At 36.6% G+C, this 19328-nt stretch overlaps 1 long non-coding RNA gene across 1 annotated transcript; it reads left to right on the forward strand.

Moving 5' to 3' along the window:
- Positions 1-11313: 11313 nt before the first annotated feature.
- On the forward strand, positions 11314-13019 carry LOC113323653. The gene is made up of 3 exons (XR_003347754.1): positions 11314-11452; positions 11636-11706; positions 11792-13019. It is a non-coding gene; the product is annotated as an uncharacterized LOC113323653 (long non-coding RNA).
- Positions 13020-19328: the final 6309 nt, after the last annotated feature.

Below are 19328 nucleotides of genomic sequence, written 5' to 3' on the forward strand. Positions count from 1 at the left end.
GTACCCTGTTATGAGTACAAATGTTTTTCCACGATCAAAAACTCTAGCCATTTTAATAAGATGCAAGAGGAAATAAACTCCAACACCTCTCGAATTCACAACTTCACTCTTACACATTTTACCAAACAATATCCCTGCAGTATTAGTAAAACCACCTTTAGCCAACATACCCACAATTGATTCACAAAACAGCCAAGCTGATTGGTACCCATGCCTGTTAACCAGCTCACGAACAGAATAACCATTGAAGTTGGCCATTAAAATCGAACAGATATATAGTGCGAACGAACAAGAAGTACCTACATCAAAACCAAATTCATAAACACCAACCAAATAAGAAAACCTCTTAATGAGTTTGAAATCTTTTCCACGATCAAATAAGAGTCGAGTATACTTAACACTGGATGAAATATCACATACATAAGTAATTTGACTTGGATGAATGATGAAATACGACCTGATAAAATTGGTGAAGTAAGAAGAAAATTGAATTAGATTATCTTTCTCAATGAACTTACACCGTTCAAACTGCTGAAATTTGTCCTTGAACGCATGATTCAATATGTCTACCTCAATATTTGTAACCTTTCTAACTTGAAAATTCAAAGCAGCATTACGAGAATTATAATCAGAAAAGAAGGGTTTACCCTATTGATAATCCTGAAATTTCGATCTCACCTTATATTCCTTAACTGAATTGGTAGAACCGACTCCATCAATATCAATAAAATCAATTTTGGGTGTAGATTGACATTTACCTTCTTTTGTTGTTGTAGGAGTTGGAGAATTATGAATAAATTCCTTTACCGAAATTGCATTAACGGAAGTTTCTTCCATCTTTTGATCGAGTTCTTTCTCCAACACCGTCACATCCTTCAACACAGATCCAACTAATTCAAAACTTTCAGCTGAATTAGATTTCCATTCCTCATCAACAGATTCACCCACATACATCCAATACTCCAATAATAGTAGGTTTTTTGTCTCTGCTACTAAAATTTCCTTGCATCTGGATAAAATCACATGAGATGGGTTATTCTTCAAAGCCTCTGCTACTACTTCTTGAGCCTGAAGAACATCAGCTAATTTCTTATCCAAATCCTCCAACTCGAGTTTGTTGTTCACCATGATAGACATGTCACTCAGAATCGAGTGCTCTAATACCATTTGTAGTGATCTACACTACAATTGATATACATAAACAACTCTCAATCTCTAAGGATAGATATTATTGGAGAAGAAGAGAGGATTTTGGAGGGTTAGAAGAAGAATTATACATAGAAGGGGAAGAACAGACGAACTTGGGAGAGAAAGATAATTTTGATTAATTCATTTGATACCGATTCTTACATCCAAATGCAGCCTAAATAGCTGAAATACAACTCATAAACCTGAGTACCTAAGTTACCCCTCTAATAATAAGGAACTATAATTATACCCTTCATTTAAGTGACAGGTTTATGACACTTTAAACGTGTATGCCTACTCTGATACCAATTGAAAAAGCAGGGGTACCACAACATATTTTGCTTAGCAATCCGTATGGACTAACTCCAATATACTTTCAAGAGAATCAACTAGACTCAATCTTAATAGAGTATATCAAGGAGTTATATCTCTCTTTCTCGATTCAATTCTTACTCAAGCAAATAAAAATTTACGAGTTTAATTGAATACAAGAGAAATCACTTGAACGGTACCAGAGACCAATGTTCAAGTATTAATCAATGTAAATCAACAACCAAAGGTTGGATATTCTAATTGATTCATTCAGACGCACAACCTGTGATACTTCAATTATATAACAAAATATAATGCGGAATAGAAATAACACAGACACCAGAATTTTGCTAACGAGGAAACCGCAAATGTAGAAAACCCCCAGAACCTAGTCCAGATTGAACACACACTATATTAAGCCGCTACAGACACTAGCCTGCTAGAAACTAACTTCGGTCTGGACTGTAGTTGAACCCCAATCAATCTCATACTGATCCAAGGTACAATTATGCTCCTACGTCTCTGATCCCATCAGGATACTACGCACTTGATTCCCTTAGCTGATCTCACCCACAACTAAGAGTTGCTACGACCCTTAGTCGAAGACTTTAATAAACAAATTTGTATCACACGGAAAAGTCTACGATAATAGATAACTCTGTCTTACACAGAAAAACCTACGAGTTTTGTTCCGTCTTTTGATAAATCAAGGTGCACATGAACCAATCGATAAACCAGACTTATATTCCCGAAGAACAGCTCAGTATTATCAATCACCCCACAATAATCTTAATCGACGTGGCGAAAGAAGATATTGTAGAATCACAAACGATGAGACGAATATGTTTATGATTACTTTTATATCTTTCCTATCAGAGATATCAATCTCAAGCCAATCTTTGGGATTGTACTCGTACGATAGAAACAACAAGATCATATCACACAACTACGAGAAAGTAGTATCGGTCTGGCTTCACAATCCCAATGAAGTCTTTAAGTCATTAACCTGGTTTTCAAGAAGAAACCTAAAGTTAAAGGAGAATCGACTCTAGCTAATACAACTAGTATCACACAAGAAGTGTGGGGATTAGGTTTCCCAGTTGCTAGAGTTCTCCCTTATATAGTATTTCAAATCAGGGTTTGCAATCAATGTTAGATTAGTAACAAAGTATTCAATATTCACCGTTAGATGAAAACCTGATTAGATTCAAGATAATATCTTTCAACCGTTGGATCGAAAACTTAGCTTGTTACACACAAATGAAATGCAAGATTTTAGGTTTGTGTAACCGTACCCAAACATGTACATTTGTTTGTTCAACAATAGTTAACCAAATAGTTATCCATATGAGCACTTTCATATCAACCATATTCTTCTTCACCATAACTAGTTCAAATGACTCAAATGAACTAGTTAGAGAGTTGTTCAATTGCTTGAAGCAAAAACGATTTGATTCACTCGAATCGATTCAGGAACTTTATAGCCACGGTTTGCAAACTTGTATTCCTTAGTTTATATAAGTATAAATTCATAAATAATCGTCTTTAGAAATAACCAACTCAAGTACGCGGACTAGGTTCGCGGACTTAAGTTCCCGGAAGGAGTTCACAAACTCCAGCAGATTTTCTCGGGATGAGAACTTCCGGAAGTTCGCGGACTGAGTTCACAGCTCTTGTTCCAGTTTTCCTGATCAACAAAGTACGCATACTTTGGTTCAAGGAATAAGGACTTATACATATATGTGTTGCCACACAATGGTTATATCCAACATTGGTTATATATTCTAAATTCTCATTTCAATCCTTGAAACATTCTTAGAGGACGTTATATAGTTGTTATTCACAAACCATATTTCGTCAAAGCCATTTTCAAAGTGATTGAAACATAACATGACTTTCGTCACTAGGTAAAGATGAACTTAGCCAAAGCGAAAGCTTACCAACACATATTTCGAGAAATAGATAGGCGAGATAAACTCGACTCGAAATAACAAATGTGTATAATCAAAGTTTATATAGCAAAACGACTTTTGTCTCAAGATAAGAGATAGAGTAGATAGACTTTTGAGTGATAGATAAGTTCAAGTCTCCACATACCTTTTAGTCGATGAAGTTCCACCAGTTCCTTGACTAGTTCTTTCGTCTTGTATGATGATCGCCATGGAGTTATTGAGCTCAACTACACTTTCTATCCTAGTCCGAGACTTATCTATAGTAGACTAGAAATCAAGACTTGTAGTTTTGATCACAAAATTGACAAACATGCTTGAGATAGCAACGCATGCAAGTTCGACCGAGCAGTGCTCTAACAGGTTAAACATTAGGAAAACTGATATTATGAGTTTAGTCATGCTTACTAAACAAGCTTGGAGATCGATCACATCTCCTTATGAACCTTGGGAAATTATTTTAAGAGAAAAGTATTTTTATAACTTGAATCCTTTGATTGACAGTGTACATAAACAATGTTCTTGGATCTAGAATGGAATCTCACATGTTTGAGTATAGTTAAACACTATTATGTTTGAGAAATTTGAGATGGTTCTTCTGTGCACATTTGGAAAGATAATTGGATTCCAAATATGCACAAACCACCTCCATCTCATATGTGCTCTTCTTGTTTGACTTATGTCGGCCAATTAATTGATCATGAAACCAAACATTATTATGTCTGGGAAATTTGAGATGGTTCTTCTATGCACAATGGACTGCGAGGGGTGCATGACAATTGAATTGGAAGGAAACTGCATAAATGTCATAGCAGTTCTGAATGAGAAGCCTGATTCGGTAAAGTGAACAACATTTGATTTAATTTATGATGTTCAAGTTATTTTAAACTCTTTAGATTATAGGAGTTGCAATTATGTGCACAAAAATGTAAACCACTTGGATGATTATATGGTAAAATTTGCAAGAACTCAATCACTTTGTTTTAATTGGTTAAATAATGTTCCAAACTGGACTCAAGTCCTCATTCAGCAGGAAAAGAACTCCATACAACTTTCACGCATCAATATATTTATCTTTCCTATTTAAAAAAAGATTGTATTTTATTTACAAGGAAAGTAGATGTTTTGGTACAAGCTAGATGTGTCGGGAAGTTGGATACTACAATTTTCATGTGGCTTGCCAAGATATTGGGCTAAGAGATGGTTTGATCCTAGTTACTTATGCAGGATCATTCGGAGCGACGTAAATATGCGGCTCTAGGCCCCTGGATGCTTTCAAGGACATGTTTGATGTGCTATGCAGTTGAACATTACAAGTAGCTCGTCATTATTATGTTATTCAAATGTCCAACAATGAATTAGTCAGATACTCGATGGTTATAATAAGGGGTCTGTTCGAATCCCACTTGCTTCAGGATATGGATTTTTTTTTCTTTATTTCTACATGAACTTGTGGGTAGAATAGCTCTTCTTATAAAATTAATAAAAAAAGATGGTCGAAGGTGGTCATGAACCATGTTAGATGTTGCTTTTGGAACATACACATTTGTCACTCCTTGAACTGGTGATATTTATACCGAAACTAGTAACCAAAGAATGCTGGGTTATCCAAGTGAAGTGGTAAGTAGATTTTTTGTTTTCATACTATTCCAATGGTCAATATTGTCTTCCCGTTGTGCTTTTTTAAATAATAATAGGGAATTTAAGAAAATACCCATATGGGGAAATGCTGTTAGAAAAATGCCCCAGTTTTTTCCATTATAAATTTAATGCCCATGCCATTAACTGTAGTTATGTTTGGGCAAAATCCCGTTGATTTTGGTTCACAGCTCTTGTTCACAGCTCTTGTTCACAGCTCTTGTTCACAGCTCTTGTTCCAGTTTTCCTGATCAACAAAGTACGCATACTTTGGTTCAAGGAATAAGGACTTATACATATATGTGTTGCCACACAATGGTTATATCCAACATTGGTTATATATTCTAAATTCTCATTTCAATCCTTGAAACATTCTTAGAGGACGTTATATAGTTGTTATTCACAAACCATATTTCGTCAAAGCCATTTTCAAAGTGATTGAAACATAACATGACTTTCGTCACTAGGTAAAGATGAACTTAGCCAAAGCGAAAGCTTACCAACACATATTTCGAGAAATAGATAGGCGAGATAAACTCGACTCGAAATAACAAATGTGTATAATCAAAGTTTATATAGCAAAACGACTTTTGTCTCAAGATAAGAGATAGAGTAGATAGACTTTTGAGTGATAGATAAGTTCAAGTCTCCACATACCTTTTAGTCGATGAAGTTCCACCAGTTCCTTGACTAGTTCTTTCGTCTTGTATGATGATCGCCATGGAGTTATTGAGCTCAACTACACTTTCTATCCTAGTCCGAGACTTATCTATAGTAGACTAGAAATCAAGACTTGTAGTTTTGATCACAAAATTGACAAACATGCTTGAGATAGCAACGCATGCAAGTTCGACCGAGCAGTGCTCTAACAGGTTAAACATTAGGAAAACTGATATTATGAGTTTAGTCATGCTTACTAAACAAGCTTGGAGATCGATCACATCTCCTTATGAACCTTGGGAAATTATTTTAAGAGAAAAGTATTTTTATAACTTGAATCCTTTGATTGACAGTGTACATAAACAATGTTCTTGGATCTAGAATGGAATCTCACATGTTTGAGTATAGTTAAACACTATTATGTTTGAGAAATTTGAGATGGTTCTTCTGTGCACATTTGGAAAGATAATTGGATTCCAAATATGCACAAACCACCTCCATCTCATATGTGCTCTTCTTGTTTGACTTATGTCGGCCAATTAATTGATCATGAAACCAAACATTATTATGTCTGGGAAATTTGAGATGGTTCTTCTATGCACAATGGACTGCGAGGGGTGCATGACAATTGAATTGGAAGGAAACTGCATAAATGTCATAGCAGTTCTGAATGAGAAGCCTGATTCGGTAAAGTGAACAACATTTGATTTAATTTATGATGTTCAAGTTATTTTAAACTCTTTAGATTATAGGAGTTGCAATTATGTGCACAAAAATGTAAACCACTTGGATGATTATATGGTAAAATTTGCAAGAACTCAATCACTTTGTTTTAATTGGTTAAATAATGTTCCAAACTGGACTCAAGTCCTCATTCAGCAGGAAAAGAACTCCATACAACTTTCACGCATCAATTATTTATCTTTCCTATTTAAAAAAAGATTGTATTTTATTTACAAGGAAAGTAGATGTTTTGGTACAAGCTAGATGTGTCGGGAAGTTGGATACTACAATTTTCATGTGGCTTGCCAAGATATTGGGCTAAGAGATGGTTTGATCCTAGTTACTTATGCAGGATCATTCGGAGCGACGTAAATATGCGGCTCTAGGCCCCTGGATGCTTTCAAGGACATGTTTGATGTGCTATGCAGTTGAACATTACAAGTAGCTCGTCATTATTATGTTATTCAAATGTCCAACAATGAATTAGTCAGATACTCGATGGTTATAATAAGGGGTCTGTTCGAATCCCACTTGCTTCAGGATATGGATTTTTTTTTCTTTATTTCTACATGAACTTGTGGGTAGAATAGCTCTTCTTATAAAATTAATAAAAAAAGATGGTCGAAGGTGGTCATGAACCATGTTAGATGTTGCTTTTGGAACATACACATTTGTCACTCCTTGAACTGGTGATATTTATACCGAAACTAGTAACCAAAGAATGCTGGGTTATCCAAGTGAAGTGGTAAGTAGATTTTTTGTTTTCATACTATTCCAATGGTCAATATTGTCTTCCCGTTGTGCTTTTTTAAATAATAATAGGGAATTTAAGAAAATACCCATATGGGGAAATGCTGTTAGAAAAATGCCCCAGTTTTTTCCATTATAAATTTAATGCCCATGCCATTAACTGTAGTTATGTTTGGGCAAAATCCCGTTGATTTTGTCAATTTCTCGGCACAAGAGAAGATATATTCGTGGGGATATTGCAAATCTACCCATTACTTAAAGAAATGTTTTATCTTGATTTGTGACCGTCCATGAGCTGAATAATTGTACGGCGGAAAATTAATTTCACAAGATTTGTGACCGTTCGTGATTCAAGGGGTGAAGATTAATTTAGAAGATATTTACACGTGACTTCATAAAATGAATGGACGGTTCAACATAAAACACAATTGCATTTAGGGTGCCCATTTCATTTTTTTTTTGACTCTTTTTTTCTTCCATTTCTTTTCCTCCTCCTTCCCCCCCCCACCCCCCCCCCCCCCCCCCTCTTCCTTATTCACTGTCTAATTATTTTTTTTCTCTTCTAAATCAATTTTGTAACTTAGGTCTTTTCCTTCTTATGAATTTTTAAGGTATTATGATGGTTTAAATTAAACCATTTGGCAACCTTAAATTATAATCCTATAAATCACCATGGAAACATTTGTGGCTACTGATATAGTACGAATTAGTACTGTAACTGGTTGTTGTGATTGTTGGTGAGGTTGGAGTGAATTGAAAATTGGGTACTTTTTCTTTTAATTTTTGAATATTAATTAGGTATTCATTTTGATGTTTTGATTTGATTTGTATGTATGGAGAAATTGTGTGGATTTAACTAGGTTACTCTAGCAACAAAGCAGATTGATCAAGTGACCAATTCTTTCTTCTTTTTGGAGAATATGATTTTTTTTGCTTGATTGTTGAACGAGTTTTGATTGAATTTGGAGGAATGTTAATTGATTCAAAGAGTACATGAGTTGAAATTGTGACGTTGTATAGTGTGCAACAAGGAGCAGGTGGTTTTAATCTGGCATAGAATTGTTGGATACCTATCCATCTCGAGATTGCAGGAGAAAAAGTCTATATAAGCACCAAGTGATGTTGAAGAACTAGCTCTTGTTCACCAGGTTCATGCCTGCAAAGTGTTTGCTGGAATTCCTAAAAGAAACTTACACTCCTAACTCCAGCTTCACAAACAAACAAATACCACGTCTAATGTATAATTATTGATATGTATTTAAGACGCCTATTGTTGTAAGTATTTTAGCAATTGGTAAAGTGATTTGTTTGAAATGTGTTAGAAATTTGAATAAAATTTGATACTAGTTAGGGTATATATGGTCTGAGTGAAGCAGTATTAAGTTGAGTCAATTTAATTAGATTCGTCTCAAACGATCTAAGGACTAAAACGTCTTTTGACATTACAGATTTATCGCCACTTGTCCTCTAACGTCTGTTACCCGTTTTTTCAATAAAATAGGATGGAAAAGGTCAAAATATGGGCATTCAATATAAATTGAAAAAAAACGTCAGCATATTCTTAATTACATTTTCCACCTGAACATTTTATTAAAAACCCATAATAATATGGGTATATTTTGTAGCAACCTCATTTTCATTATGCTAATTAACAACATTATACTAATAGCTACTGATTTTGTAGGAAAATACGTTGGAGCTAGAGGATATTTCAGATAATGTTGTGGATATGGAGCAGCAATCAGCTGCTTAGACTGGGCTAAAGAGTTGCAGAAATCGAATGTGGATTTTGAAGCCGAAGACAACAACGATCATAACTTTGAATTTATTTATTTTTTTGAAAAGTATAAAAAAGAAGTCCAATGAAGATTTTTTTAGAAGTACCATATTAGTATGCGTCAAGGAGTTTTAAACAAGGGGGATTTTGCATTTCCTCCTTAAAATAAATAGGTATTTTGAATTACCCCCTTTAGAAATCACTAATAGGCAAAACCTCCCCTCCGTTATAACTGCCCCGACTAATCAGTTAAATGAGCATGTGTAGGACACATGTGTGCTATAAAAACATATATGTCATCTCCTTCACTACCTACTCCGCCACCGAGCTCTCTCCAGCACCAAGTCTCCGTCACCTGGTATGATAATTTCTTTGAACCTCTGGATCTGTTGTAAATCTCCGATAGATACACTTATCCATTCTTGGAAAATAATCACCTGATAATAGATCTCTGAAAGCTTACAAAAAGAGGTTTTAAGTAATGTTTGTAGATGAAAACGGTAGTCGAGTTATAACGATGGAACTAGGGGTTTTAATTTTGTGATGTCCGTGAATGATAGGGGTTTTAATATACGATATCAATGAAGCTTACCATTTGATAGTCACATATCATGTAGACTACGAAAGATCTCATATAAATATCGAATACTGAAAGAATTTTTGAGATAATAACATACATAGCAAATTTTGTTTCATATCGGAATGAAGATATAAATTTAATCTTCATTATGTATATGAAATGGAACATATAACGAGTTGTTGCTATGTTAGCATATACCTATGGAATCGAAGAACAAATTATGCCGAATCTATCAAGAATTTTGAGATAATAGTCTTGACTTACGTCTTACAATTAGTTATTCAACCCAATTAGAGTTGACTGGATTTTCAGACTTCAATTTTCCTGGATGTGCAAATTCTATAAAGGAAAAATCCATTAACATTATCTCCGCAAATGAGTTTGAATATGACTGCGAGACTTAGAGATTTAAGTTCGTCTCTATATTGCTGGAATTTATTGTCTTAACTTCGCAGCATTAAAGCACAATATGAATACAAAGAGAACAAAACACATGAACCTTGAGTATCCATATGTGAATTATGAATTTCAAAAAAACAAGTTGTTTGTTAACCGTTAAGCACAATTTTTTTTGCAAATGCACTTACCGAACAATTACCTTTTACGACCTCTTCAGAAAAGATTAAATCTTAGGTCCGTGGGAGTAACTAATTGTTCAATTCAGCTAGTTTATGTGCTTCGTTTTGAATACTTATTGAGCTCTTATTAATGTAATTCTGAATATATTTCTGTATCCATTTTAGTATACACTTATATGAATGGATGAATGTTAACAGAAATCGTCTTTCTTAAAGACATTACTGGACCATTATGATACTTCTATTTAAGGCCTAGTTGAGAAAGGTACTCATGTTGTGGTACATGGAATGGAACATGTTGATAACAAGACAATGTGCCACCGCTATGACTTGCATGAGTATTTTGGTTGATCAAGGTATTATGTTAACCATTAAATTTTGTTTAGCAATTATGCGCGCCTTATGTTTTCTATGATTGACCATTATACAAATTATCTCATGGACCAGTGGGAGAATGTAAGATATTTTCCATAACATGGAATTATCTGATTGAGCCCATATGATAACTTTGGGCTAATATAGATGTTGCTAAACTAATATTGGGTTTTGTTAAGGAGTTAGCTTCCTATTATTATCTCTTCCTTGATGGACGATCGAGATATAAAGTCCATATACTAAAACCCTAGGAACTTGGTCCTCTCTCTACCTATGAAAGAGAAACAATAACCATCACTATTGTGTCTAAGGATTTTATTTATTACGGCTAAGGTCAAGATAAAGAAACTAAGACCTCCACAAAGTATTATGACTATCACCAATTGATCTATGACGGACTACGTATAAGCGCTACCAGGTATTCTCCATTAACAGTTCTTACATATTTTATCGTGTGATTATCATGAAGTTTAACGATCCAAAATCAAATATCTATAAAATTAAAACTTATAGGGTATTAAATGAAGAGAAGAATGGTATGAGAAAACAGAAGTTTTGAAGGAGTATAACATTAAAAACATAGGAGAGAACAGAGAATGGTGGTCATTATGCTTCAGTACCTCAATAATTTGGTCAGTTAATACGATGGCAATAAACCAAACTCTCCCAATTTTCACTGTGGAAAAAAATTGAAGATAAATAACCAACCATTAAGAACCGGATACTGATAGACACGAAGAATTAAGTCAGATTTACCTGTTTGAAATGAATTAAGAGTGCCCTAGAAAACTTTGATTCCCCATTTTTTCTCCATCAGCTCAAATTTCTTCTCAAAATTCAAATCCAAGTTGCACCCAACTGCTGATTCTTCTTAAACTCTCGAATAACTCTTTAATTCCCTCAATACATCACCATTATCAAGGTAACAGTTCCACATTTTTATGCTAATTTTCCTTTTTCTCAAATTTCCCAATACAACTAAGAATAATCCTAATTATATCTTTGTTTCTTTATCAAATTCAAGTTCAAATTAATATACTAACCTAATTTTCCTAAGCTCAACAACTCTCACCTGTTCCTTAGCTTCTAAATTCAAAGTTTGCAGTGAAGCTTTTAATGGCGGAAGAGAGTTTTGGGGAAGAAGACGACATGTGTTTAGTTTAATTATTTTTAACGGTGAGATCTGTTTTAGTTGATGAAGTCAATTCTTAACCGTTCATCCAATTTCATTATTTTATTATAGTGTACATGTTTGTTGCAGAGCTCACTTAAGGTGGTTACGACAAAGTTAACGGATAAGGGGTTTTTCCTGATAGCAATTTATAAAGGAGGTAATGCAAAATACCTATTTATTTTGGGGGAAATGAAAAATCCCTTTTAAACAATTTTGAAGAAGTCTATTTTGTTTTAGTAAAACTTAAACTAACAATGACACAAAAACACCTTAGTATTTTTTTAAGAAAATCTTCAAAATATTAGTATTGTTTATAAGGATCAATTGAGTTTTGTTGCATATAGCAGCTCAGTTGGCACTAGTACTGAGTCACCATGGTATGTTTTATTTTAAAAAAGAAAAGAAGCAGAAACCCAGATCGTTTAACTAAATTTAAAGACATCGATCAAAAACGTATTTGTTTATTTAAAAATTAATATTGTCAATACCAAATCTATAATTGGTCAACGTGGTTCACCTTATAAACACTGGTACTGAACCACCATGGTATGTTTCTAGTATAATTTCAAAAATCATATATCAGATGAGACCAGCACACCCTAACCACAACTGTAGGGAGGGTAACTAGGCGGCGGACAAAGTCGACAACCATGTTGCAGACGGAAGCCAATCAAAACATTTAGAATACCATTTGGGACCACATTGTACCTACTTTCTAAAAACCAAATTGTACTTACCCGCGTGTAATCAACGTATACTTAATACAAGAAACTATGCTTATAAGAAAAAGAAAAAGAAAAAAAAATGGTACAACCAGCTGGGATAAAACCCCATGAATCTGGTTGTTATCTACCGTGTAGGTAGCTGTTAGTTTTCAGCAACATAGCTAGGCTAAATTTGTGTAACGAGATATGCCACTTTGTCAAGATGGTAACCTGTAATGAAAATCGTGATAATCTTTCATTCAACGCATTTATTTATTTATTTATTTTATATAGAATTTGAGGATGATTCCTTAGTCTGTGGTTGAAAGTTGAACCAAAAGCTTGAATTCTAAAATCCTGGCCCCCGACCAATAAAAATCGAGTTCCGGACATCATTTTTTTTCTTTCTTTCTTCGTAGAGTAGTTAATTTTATTAAAAGGGAACTTCTATAGGGTAAGAACGCCACATCGAATCATTCATTACAATTACGTTAAGGAAAGTTGGGCATGAGTGATCCCAGATAAAGGCGTTTACATTTCCTTCTATTTGCAGTTGCCTATGTATTGCGAAATTCGCCAGCCCATCTGCAACTTGATTCACTTCTCTATTGTGTGTGTTAAAGTGAATTGTCCAATTTGTTGTAGATGTGCGTGAACCTATGTTATCATTTTATGAATGATTCATGGTGTCTTAGTCTTTTTTTCGTTCAACAGTTGCAGTAAAGTGGTCGACTCAGTTTTAAAGCATATTTGTCTCCATCCTTGTGATACCGCCATTTTGGTGGCAAGAAAAAATGCCCATGTTTTTGCTACCAAAGTCGTAGTTATTCCAATAGGTGTTGTCATTGCCATCATCATTGTTCTTTGTGATTGTCTATAAATCCATCCCGCACCTATTATTTCTGGTGGTCCTGCCGGTTGGCCTTTACTTGCGCCATTTGTATTGATTTTCATCCAATTGTGTGGTGGTGAATTCTATTTTATCCAGATTGTACTTTTATTTGTTGGATTTTATCGGTTAGCATGTTGTGATGTGCTTGTATTTGTGTACCATGCACAGTTAGTTTATGTCTTTTTACCCATTGATATTCTTGGCATAGAACTAGAGTTATCTGGAATGTTTGTTGTGGTGTTTGAACGGATTTTCTGTATGCTCTTGCATTTTTAACCAACCATAAGTTCTAAAGTGCGAAGAAACACAGCGTTAAGGTATCTTTGCGAACTGATAGTTTTATGAAATCATTGAAATTTTGTGGTACCTAAATCAATGTTGCAGATGTTGATCGACTCGTCATTTCCATTTGTTGTTGTTGATGGTTGTTAGAAGGGCCATATTGTGAGATCGAAAACTTGGCATAAGTTATACTCACATTGTTGTATGGATCATTTGATATGTTGTTGCTATTTGTGTTCTGATGGCAACACATGATACTCCAAGTTTTCTTTGCTAGTACACATTCAAACAGACAGTATTGCACCAATTCAGGGTGCGGGTGGCATATCGAGCAGAGGTTGTTGTTGATGATGTTTCTGACTTGAAGTATGTCAAAGGTTGGAAAACCCTTGTGACTGACTTTCCACATGAAAACTCTATTTTATGGTGGGAAATTCACTTGCCATATCCTTTTGAGATCTCTACATTGTGTTGAGTTGCATTTAATGATTGTTGATGTGCAGTGGATGATGAAAGAGGTTTTACTAGCATTGCATATCCACTTTTGACCGTGCAGTAACCTATTTTGGAATGAGGTCATATTAGTTTTTTTTGTGATTGGTGGGTTTGAAATATGTGCACATATCATTGAATTGGTGATGGATGGTGTAAAAATTTGGTTTAAACATTCATTATCCAAGCAAACGTGTGAGGTTCAATTAGCGTGTTGAGCAAGTTCTTATCTGTATCTCCCGCAGTTGACATGTTCCTATACATAGGAATCCAATTTTCTATAATTATAGTCAATTTTCCTTCCCCAATTAGGATTGCATAGTTTTCCTTCACAAACAAAGCAACTTTGTGTAGATTTTTCCATGTAGAGCTTGCTGAATCTGGTGGTTTTGGCATGTTGGGGAATATAAACTGATGTGGGAGATATCTTGTTGTGTACATGCTATTGAAGATTATTGTTGGATGAGCATGAAGTTGTCAAATTCGTTTCCTAACAAGGCATAGTTGTGTTTTATGATATAATCTTATCCCTCAATCCCCATAGAATCACTGGTAGATATTTTTTGCCCCATCCGCAGTTTCCTTGTATATTTGCCATGTCCCCAAAACAAATTCCTAGCAATCTTGTCCCTTTTTTTTTGTATACATGATGTTGATGGTGGTTTTTAGCTCAGGGCGAAAATCGTAAAAGTTTGTCTACCTGGCCCAACATCAGAAGTAGTTGTTGATGGTGGTTTTTAGTTCAGGGATAAAATTATAAAACCCTGTATTTAATGCGCCATCGCTCTGCAAATAAGTTGAGCCATTTAAAGTGATGAGTGCTCAAACCTCTCGACTTACATATGTATTGAGAAATTCAGTATATTTAATGCGCCATCGCTTTGCAAAGAGGTTGAGCCATTTTAAAGTGATGAGTGCTCAAACCTCTCAACTTACATATGTATTGAGTAATTCAGTACATTTATATATGAAATTTATCCAGAATGGTGTGTGCAACAAAAATCCCAAATATTCTTTGAATTTTATCTTCCAGCGGCATTAATCGCTAATGCATTGCTTGCCTAGTATTTTCCCATGCTATGTTCCCAGTCGAACCCTCAATATTGACATGACACGATGATTAAATGTTCACTCTCATCAGAGTAGCATGAGTCTCCCGAAGTGTTAGTCTTGAAATCTGCATGGAAGTACCCACATAGGCTGCATCACTCTCTAACAAAGACAATATTGTATCGACGCACTTTTAAGTTAGCTCGATCGAACACGCTTAAATTCCTTAAGGAAAATCTAGACTGTTAATATCAGTCTCATAAAAGATCATGGCCACACAATTTGGCCGCACGATCCAACAACCATAGCCTACTCCTAGGAGGACTAGGCAATCACCATAGTGACCACCTGCGGGCCCACTAATGCCTAGTCGATCGAGTTCTATTTTTCTCATCCGCAAGTGCTTCAAACGCCGACCCAAACATGGATGATCGTGCTGTCAAAAAGAGAGCTCAAACGAGCTAGACCGGCCAAAACGGTCTCAGAAGCGTCATGACCGTCCAACTTCTCTAGCCTAGTTGGACGGCTTGGATTTTCCAACAAGCGCTTAAGGAAGTTCCGGCGTTTTCACTACCGGCCCAATATTATCCCCAACCAATCGACTTGCTCATAGGAAGTCAATCGCACACGAAATAGTTCGATTGAACCTGGGTAGGCGCAACCGCTTTAAAACCCTAATTGGTGTTTGCGGCAATATGTTACTGCCGTAAATCGATCACGAACATCCATCTTCGCCACCCGAATCGAGTGGCTTAGATCTAATTTTAAATGTCTCAGGAGATGTCAGCATGCTCACTGGGAACCCACCTTTGCATATGGTCGATCGACCTGTCCATGGAAAAACTAGAGCGCATCAAAACACTTTCCCAAAGTAGGGTGAACGCTCTGTTTTGAAAACCCTAAAATTGTGTTTGCGGTAACGCCCTACTATCGCAAATCGATCACAACTATCCATATTCTTCGGCCTAGTTAAGAGGCGTAGATTTAATTTCAGGTGGCCCCGAAGATGTCAACGTGATCATCGTCGTCCCATGTATACACGTGACCGAACGACAAGCTCGAACTAGCGCTTGATGCCTTGAATCGCTCGCCCAAAAGGGAGTTGTCCGAACGGCCCCTAAACCCTAAGGTTGCGTCAATATCAGTGTACAACTGCCGCAAATCATCTCATCCATCCAACTTTTCCAGCCTAGTTGGATGGTGTAGATTTATTTTTAGAAAACTAGCAAAGTAGCATTGTGGTCAACGGCCATCCCTCCTCCGCAGGGAGCGATTGACCAAGAGACAGCTCGACCATAGGGTCCTCAAACGATTACCCAAATATAGTCGGTCGTGTTACTTTTAAGACGCTTAATCCGTGACTGATTCGATCGAGCTCAAAAAACAATGATGCTTCTAACACTTCAATTATTTCAGATACTTATTTGAAAGCGATGCTTTACATACATCGATTATAAGCAATGCTTTATAAATATCGGTTTCACAAATAATTTATTATTTGACATAAAAGCACTACGTGCTGATTTTAGCGGCAAGTCACATGACTTGACCAATTTACTCGAGACATCAAACATGTTACAAACTGGGGGATACTTAATGGAGTATTGGTCTGGCGGTTTACAGCGTGCGGCGTGCAACACGCCCATTACAAGAACGTGTCAAGAAAGGACGAACGGTTAACATCGATGAGAGTAGTGGGTGAAGGCGTGACCACGTGATGATCACCACCTCTTACAAACCCCAATACTCCACTACTTAATCTTCTCCACTTCCTACGAGATCAGGGTTATGCTCAAATGACTTGTATAAATAGGTTTTCAACCTATTTCGACAATAACAAGACAAGTGTTATCAACACAAGTATCCAGAAAACACCAAGAACTGATAGCTTACGTTCTGCAAGCCAGTTCCACATTCTGATACAAGTCATAAAACAACCACACCTTCATAATTCAACATTCTGATCTCAAACACCTTCTTCGCTTCCCTCCCTAAGATCAACCCTTCTCCTTCACTTTGCAACAGAATTGAATCTGGAACCACCATTTCTTGGTTTCAGCCAGAGTCTTACAAATTGATCTCTCGAATCTAAAAGTACTCATGTGCAGTACATTTTTTTAGGGTTTGAATTCGTTTCTCATCAACACACCGATATTTACCAAAAACAACAAAATCAGTTTTTACCCCAAAACAACTGGCGACCACAGTGGGAGATTGATCTCTCGGTTGCAAAAAATCATTTTCCCTATCCCGTTTTCAATTTCCTAAATTTCTCAATATGGTTGATCTTAGGAATGGTTTAGAAACTCTCAATCCCAATTTTACTTCTCCTAGCACTGACAATACTTCAGATGTTATTCCTGAATCCGTTCTTTCATTCAAAACCCTTGTCGAGGCTATGAAGTCTCAATATTTAACAACTATTTATGATTTTATGAAAATTCTGGATGATATTTTCAGGAATCAATCTACTATTGTCAAGACGCAGGACGGAGTATTTTCTCTTTTGAAAGTCCTCACGGATCAACTATCAAAGGAACCAACACGCATTCATTTTGGGGGGAACGCCACCAACAATTCATTTTGGATCAATACTGATGGTAGTAGTCCTTCTTCCAAGATTGATATTCATATTTCTGGTGAGGAAGATGAAGCCTATGGTCACGTTGAATGGAAAGGTAGCCACCAACCCAACTTATCTGCTCATGAAGATCAAGAGATATTTCCTCAAACTCAGAAAGAAGACTCGTGGGATTTATCACGTTCTCATCAGAGTCCTCGCGATGAAAATGTGATGTCATTATGTGCGTTCTTCCTGGAAAAAATCAATTCCCATATTGCATCAGAAGCTGCTAAGAGATCCGCTACTGCTTTACTCAGTCGATCTGAATCGCCCCAGCAGGAAGAAGCTCGTAAAGATGTTCAGGAAATCAAGCGTCCTTCCAATAAAATATCCAACCTCCAGTCAATCACTAGTGAGGGTGGAAAGAGAATGCGTCTGGGGAACGTCTATCAACAACCCAAACATCCGGCACTAGCGCAGCAGGCAACTCAAACCCGGAAAGTTGCGACTAAGACGCCTGCACAACAACAAGAAACTGGAGAGGCTGGTCTAGTCTTCCCGTGTCCAATTGAAGAGGTAGTCGAAATTATAGAAGCGTGGATTCAACATGGCCTCATCAAGCTACCTCCTACCAAACGTCCTCCAACCAAAGAAGAAATGGCAAATCCAAAATATTGCCATTACCATAGGTTCGTCAATCACCCCACCAGCGATTGAAACAAATTGAAACGCATTTTCAAAGAGAAGGTGGATGCAGGAGAACTTCGACTAAGCACTGAGGGAGTCCACAAATATTCTCTTCCCGTCACGAGCTGCATGATTTCTGGGGACTCCGTTCACAAAACTGTACAGTCCACGATGGAGCATTTATGTGAGATTATGTATTTCTCCAAAGCGCAGCGTTAAGACATATTTGTGGTACTCAACCGTGTCGTATCAGGAAAGCAACAATAGCAAGATTCCGCCTGGGAATCAGAGAGGAGCTTCTTCACCAAAATAAAAGATGAGAAATAAAACTCACCTATGTAAGGAAGAAGCTCATCTTTTGGGCCATAACGGCCGATCAAAGCCTTTTAGTGTTCGTGGTCGTGGCTAGCATCACCGCGTATGCTCTCACCTAAAGCTCGTGGACATAGCTACCACTACTTATGCTTCTTCACTCATCTAAGATTCATGGTCGTGGTTGTCAAAGCCCATGACCACCATCACGCCTCTCCCTGCCGTGCATGTAGCCACCACTTCACCCTGCCAAGGTTTATGCCCGTAGTCGCCACTCCTCCCTGTCAAGGATCGTGACCGTAGCCATCCAAGCTCCAACCGACCTGTTTTGTTCCCACCAAAAACGCAGTCTCTTCTGATCATAGTTGCTGCCAAGAACCACTGCTGCTTGTTTGTTGATACCAGCAAGATCTTCACCATAACAGAGACAACTAGGTACAAAGGTAATCCAAACTTCTGCATATTTTATTACCCATGGAGAAGTAATAGGATCACCAGTACGGAGGCTATATGGCGATACCATTATTATGGTAAACCCATTGAACATACAAGATAGAACTACGCAAACCACACTAGGGGACCGAGGCTCAACATGAAATTCCTTCGCCGTCAGTCAAGGACCTCTTCAACGCAAGGGAGAAG

Source organism: Papaver somniferum, chromosome 11 (assembly GCF_003573695.1).
Source record: "Papaver somniferum cultivar HN1 chromosome 11, ASM357369v1, whole genome shotgun sequence".
NCBI lineage: Eukaryota > Viridiplantae > Streptophyta > Magnoliopsida > Ranunculales > Papaveraceae > Papaver > Papaver somniferum.